The 6,568-nt window shown below is 42.4% G+C and overlaps 1 protein-coding gene across 2 annotated transcripts in view; it reads left to right on the top strand.

The window, feature by feature from the left end:
• Positions 1-1,174: 1,174 nt before the first annotated feature.
• Positions 1,175-6,568, top strand: part of CCHR1.PART0H6orf118 (chromosome chr1.part0 C6orf118 homolog) — a 1,239,312-nt gene continuing 1,233,918 nt past the window's right edge. Inside the window, exon 1 of one of the 2 annotated variants that reach the window (XM_044069560.1) lies at positions 1,175-1,470. The gene's annotated coding sequence lies outside the window, so the exon portion shown is untranslated. Of the gene's footprint in view, positions 1,471-1,519; positions 1,865-6,568 lie in introns of those variants that run through there. The other variant, XM_044069550.1, reaches the window with a different exon arrangement.

Below are 6,568 nucleotides of genomic sequence, written 5' to 3'. Positions count from 1 at the left end.
GCAGTCAGCCAGAGACATTTCAAATTGTGACATACTTGTTGCACCCCACTCCCCCATGTAGTGACTCTGGATGTGTCCAAGCAAGGCAAGGAGCAGTTATGCAGTGTAAATGTGCAGACTATCCCCCCCATCCAAGGTAGACACAAGTACTACAATGGCTTTTCATCTATCCTTGATTTTGCAGAATGTTCTGGTTTCTGTCATATTTTTATACTGTTGATTTATGCTTATTATTATTCAGAAAGTGCCTGTTGCTCTATGTTTAAGTAGCAGTGCTTTAATGACCATCTGATAAGCTTGTCTGAGATTGTAAGATGCAAGTAAGTTTTAATAAGCATACTGTTAAAGAATTGCCAACATTGAAAGCCTTTCTGTTGTTGCCATGCAGAGAATACTTACATAACTAGATAACATGCCTTGGGTATTGAAATGCATATGACAGTATTTGTAATAAAGGACAGGATTACATTATTTTAAGAGCTCATTACAGGCTTTACCTGCAAGCTAAACAGAATGCCAATCTGTCATGTGCGGTCCATAACCGGTGCAGTAATCCTTTAAGCAATGTATGCTGAGCTTGTTTCCTGTTTGCTTTTCATTTTTTACTTTGATCATGTTTTCCCCATGAAACAAGTAGATAGTTGTCAGGCAGCAGGTCTTTTTTGGATAAGAAACATTTTTACAAGTGGGGGTAATCACAGAGATTGCTACTTTCAGCATGTTACTTGGTACTTTAATAGAGCTGAATATAAATTATAATTACAAATGGAATACAAGGAGAAGTGGTTTGAGTTGAGTGCTGCTTGTTATTCTTATACTTGATTTTGACTAGCATTCCAGTAATGTATTTAAAAAGTAATTTATTTTTTCATGCCTCACAACCTTTTTGTTTCCATCTAGATATTAAGTAAGCTGTCATGCAACCAATGGATTGAATTATGTTTTTTCTTCTACACTTCATTTTGTCTTGATTGGACACTCATAATGATGGTTTGGCACCCAGGGCAGAGTATTTAATTAAAGTTAACAGTTTTTGTGGTTTTGAGCATAGCTCCTCCTCTTTCTAGTTGGCCACACTCATTCCCATTGACCCCACCCATTCAGCTGTCTCCTGCAGCCCCGCTTTGATTTGAAGTCACCAGCTGGGGTTATTGCTTAATTATTCTATGAGCTTCTTAGTTGAAGTTGCTGGTAAACGTTACGAGAGGCAGTGTTCCTCTTACGCAAGTGCAAGCAACTCTTGGCGTTAAAAAACTGGGAAATTGAAACTGCTCTCTCCGAGGAACTAGTAAGGACTACCTACAATGCATATGCAGGATTTTGTAATGGGAGCCCACAGCTTATTGTTTATTTAATGTATCCATTTAATTTTCATATATAAAGCCTTATACGTTGCGGACGTAAATAATTCAGTTGGAATGTGCATACTAAAAAAGTGCAGAAAGTCGGCTCATGTTTAGTAAATACACAGTAAGTCTCTATCTTCTCATTTCCATTACGTATGCTAGTGTTTGCCGAATTACCCAGCAGTTCTTCGCTGTCCAGTTTTTATATTTGTAGTTTGCATTGAATGAATTATACGTAATGCAGACACTGAATGAATAATAAATAATGCAGGCATGTCGTTAATCATACACGGAAATGGTATTCAGACAGTCGGGAAGTAAGTATTCAGGCGCAGTACAACGGGCCGCGTCCTTTGTTGTCATAGAGACAGTTGGAAGGCGCTCCAAGCGGACCTACTATGCGAAAGTAATTTAGGATCTGTGGAAATAATATCTGGGATTTTAATGAAAATGGGAACAAGGACTGTCCGTTATCATAGAAACAGGGAACGACAAGCCTACGTATGACATTGCGCGAGGTAACGTATTCTTTCTTAAACTGCCAGTAGTCTCATTAGTTATCTGAGTACCTGTTAGTGTAGGTGTATGTTAGACATATGGCGATTTACTGTGCTATTTTCCCCATCCCGCGAAATATTATTTGTTTGTGATTACAAGTGTTTTCAGAGATTCTGTGTACTCCGTAAGGTCTTCTTTTTAAATAATACTTACCCTGAAATTTGCGAACAAGTGAATATCTGCAATGATAACTTATCTCAAAGTTCTTGCAGTCTTTTTTGCATCATGCAGAGACAATTCTTCTTTAAGTGTAGAGTATACAGTGACTTTAAGCACCACTAGCAAGTGAACCTGAAAACGTACATGTTTTTATTATACGCTGAAGTTCTACACACAAACCAAACCTGCTGACAAAACAACTAGTTATTACTTTTTTTTCCTAACAATGACTGCTGTTGTCGGAGACAACATGCAGTCGTGATTTTGGGGTGGGCGGCAAAGGACCAAGATAGGGACAAAATTTAAATATTGCTTATATAAACTTAGAAAGTAGTTAGAATGAAAGTTTGCATGTTCCAATACAATATTTTTTTCTGAAGAATAAGTCTGAAAGTCAGATGTCATTTAGTGAATTCAGTCCTTGCTGATTTGCCAGGAAACTGCAAATGTTATGCAAAACAGGCCAAAATATGAGCCAAAAAGTCTGGAAAGTTGAGAAGTAGGGATTGTCCTGAGAGAGAGCCTTCAGAAGGCAGTGAGGGATATCATCAGAGTTAATGACAAACTAATGGCAGTCAGACTCCAGTGTAATGACAGGGTAGTATTCATAATCTCAGCCCATGCCCCACAGCAGGGTTGTGATAGTGAGGAAAAGAGTGCATTCAGACAGCAGTTGCAGGACCTGCTATATAAAGCAGGACAACATGAATTGATGTTTGATAATGGGCGAATTGTATGCACATATCGGGACAGACAGAACAGGATATGAGGATTGCCTGGATCCACATGGGTGGGGCAACAGGAATAAAGAAGGAGAAGCCATTCTAGACTTCTGTCTGGCAAATGGCTTGATAGTAGCCAACACATGGTTCAGAAAGAGATACAGTTACAAGAGTAGACAACATGCAACTCGGGTAGACTTCCTCCTAGTAAGAAAAAGGCACTGGAGTAGAATCCATGATTGCAAAGTCATCCCCAGTGAAACAGTTGGCCCACAGCATAAACCACTAGTTGCCACAATCAGCTGCAAGCAGTGATCAGAGAAAGCTATAAGGTCAACAGAGACCAGGCTGAAGACCCGGAAGTTGATTGGAGAGAAAGTACAACAGTTCAAAGAATAACTCGGGTCTCCAGCACCCCATACAGCGGAGGAAATGGGTGGAGTTGAACAAGAATGGCAGCGCCTAAAGCAGCATGTGTTAGGACTACAGAAGAGATATGTGACCAAGCAAGGTATGGCAATAAGGTACATAAGGAAGGTTGGTGGTGGAATGCAGTGTCCAGGAAGTCATCAAAAGAAAGGAGTGCAGGAAGTAGTGAGAGATAGAAAAGACTGACCAGGCTAGGAAGGACTACTGGTTGACTAACAAAGAGGCTAAGAAAGAAGTTGCAATAGCAAAGAACAGGACATCAGAGGCACTCTACCAACGTCTGGAAAGTAACTCAGTAAGTAGGAAGGACTACTGGTTGACTAACAAAGAGGCTAAGAAAGAAGTTGCAATAGCAAAGAACAAGACATCAGAGGCACTCTACCAACATCTGGAAGTAACTCAGTAAGTGGCACAAAGAAACTATCTCAGGTTGCAAGGCAAAGACAGTCAGACAGCCTTTATAAGGGTTGCCAGCAACAACCACCTGCTCACCAGTCCGCAGGACATCAAAAGCAGATGGAAGGAGTGTTTCCAGCAGCTTGTGAATGAAGAAAATCCCACAGAAGCTTTACTGCCCCAGAAACCACCTATGATGAAAGAAGAGCCCACCCTAGAAGAGGTAAGAACAGCACTAAGGAAAATGAAGTCAGGGAAAGCAGCATACTCGGATGAGGTCACAGCAGATATGATAAAGATGCTGGGTGAGATAGGGGAGAAATAGCTCCTGAGAGTACTCATTGCAGTTTGGAGAGAAAGACGTATCCCAGATGATGGTAGAATAAGCATACTCTTGCCAGTGTACAAGAACAAAGGGGACATCCATAAATGTCGGCAGTACAGAGGCATCAAACTCCTATCACATTGCATAAAAGTTCTGGAGAGGGTGATTAATAAATGGATAGGCAGAGTACTAGAATGTAAGATGGGAGCAGTTCGGATTCGGATCAGGATGCAGGATGCAGCACAATTGACCCTATGTCTGCACTGAGACAGATACTTGAGAAGCTAGCGATGAGGAAAGAGTCCAAATGGACATTCCTAGATTTGGAGAAAGAAATGAAAAGGGGAAAGCTGATCTGGGAAGTACTGTGGTGGTTTGAAGTTCCAGAAACATTGGCAGAATTAGTGCAGGCTACGTACAAGGACCCAATGAATCAAGTATAAACAGTGTTCGGCCTCAAAGACTGGTTCCTAGTGGGAGAGGGTTTACACCAGGGTTCAGCTCTGAGCCCACTGCTGTTCAGACTGGTGATGGACTACACTAGCAAACAGGGCGGAGGGGACAGATCAACAAAGTTGTTGTATGCAGACAATGTGGCATTACAGGCAGCCTCGGAGCTAGAACTTCAGCAAAGGATAAAGCTAAGCACAGATTAAAATGGTGGTAATGGCAGAAAACTGGGGAAATCAGAAGACGCTGAGAATAGAGACAGTAGGGAAGATAGTGGAACAAGTAAACAGCTTCAAACATCTGGGAGGGGTGACTGAGAAGGGAAGTCTGAATGAAGAGGTCAAAACTAGAATCAGAGGGGCTGCAACCAACTGGCATAGAGTGCCAGCTGTAGTCTTATTACAGAAGAAACTGAAAAGTAAGGTGTACAAGACAGTGGTGTAACTAGTACTACTGTATAGCACAGAAACCTGGGCAGTAAAGGCAGAACAGTTGAAGCTAGGGGTGATGGAAATGAAGTGCCTGAGATGGGTGGTAGGATGCACATTGTGGGACAGACGAAGAAATGAGGTCATAAGAGCAAAAAAAAAAACTAGCTCCAATTGCAGAAAAAAGAGAACAGATTATGGTGGTTTGGACATGTGCAGAAAAGCAGAAGACAATCTGGTGAGGAAGATTTGAGACGAGAAGAAGGTAAGAGGAAGTGAGGACATCCAGCAAAGAGGTGGATGGATTGTGTGAAAGAAGATCTGTGACAGTCGGGCATCAGTGTTGAAGAAGGCAGGAGTGTGGCACTGAATTGATAGAGCTTGTGAACACTATACTCTGACCCCATGTAGAAAAAATGGGAAAAAGGGGGCTGGTGATGATGATTTTTTTTGCAATGATTCTTGCATATTTGTTTCCTACATACATGCTACACCATCTGTGAAAAGTTCTTGTAAAATTATTATGAAACAAGGGGGGATCCACCTTGGATCCTGGGAACTACTGTCCCATTAGTTTGATCTGCCAGGCCATGGAACGTATTATCATGGAACTTATAAACAAAGACATTCAAACACTGGACCCCACCCAGTTTGGGTTTGTGAAGGGCCGATCGTGTCTCCTGAACCTGATTGATTTCTTCAAATCAGTCTCTTAGAGCCGTGGACGAGGGTAAGGCAGTCCACACAGCCTATCTAGACCTCGCCAAGGCCTTTGACACCATCCCCCACTGTGGAATCCTAGATAAACTTATTAAGCTGGGCATAAATCCCTGCATCACTCGATGGGTTGCCAACTGGCTTACTGACAGAATCCACACTGTAAAAGTAGCCGACTCCAAATCCAGCTCCAGAAGTGGAGTACCTCAGGGTTCAGTCCAGGGACCACTCTTGTTTGGCATCTACTTCTCTGAAGTACAGGTCAACACGGAGGAACTCTGGCTAACAAAGTTAATAGATGACTTGCAAACTGGGAGCCATTATTGAATCCCCAAATGATGTGGATATTCTACAAAAGGGCCTTACAGAAACAGATGCTTGGTGCCAGAGCCATGGGCTCAAGCTCAATGCCAAGAAGTGTATAGTTTCCCCTTTGGGAAATACCATGTACCCATGAATTACCACATAGGTGGCAGTACACTAAACACCGAAAGTGTTATAAGAGACTTGGGAACATAGGTGGGACAGTGGTCTCGCCTTCGATAATCACATCGCCACAACAGTCAGGAAATCCTTGTGTGTGGCACACCTCATCACTAAGGGCTTTTCATCCAGAAAAAAGGAGATCATTATCCCACTGTACTCATCCCTCATTAGACCCATCATAGAGTACAGCGCCCCATTTGGTACCTCACAAGACATCTGCAACAACTGGAAAGGCCGCAGAAACACCTCACTAAAAGAATCGCAGGCCTAAAGCAGATGCCCTATGCTGACCGATTAAAAAAAACTCCAGCTATACTCTGTTGCATATCGTCTACTCGGAGACAATCTCTGCTTAACATACAAGGCCATGTCAAACCCAGAGCTGTTGAGACATGCTACACTTAAAGAAATCCCAGTCCATCAGAGCCACACGCTCCAGGGACCCTAAACCCTGTCATCACAATGAACAAAACATGCTGGAGGGATAGGTTCCTGACCCAGAGACTCCCCATACTCTGGAATAGACTGCCCATACATGTCAAGCAGAGCTCC

Source organism: Protopterus annectens, chromosome 1.part0, assembly GCF_019279795.1.
Source record: "Protopterus annectens isolate FY-2018-M chromosome 1.part0, PAN1.0, whole genome shotgun sequence".
NCBI lineage: Eukaryota > Metazoa > Chordata > Ceratodontiformes > Protopteridae > Protopterus > Protopterus annectens.
Note: the sequence above shows the minus strand (reverse complement) of the source record. Positions and strands in the feature narration are given on the sequence as shown.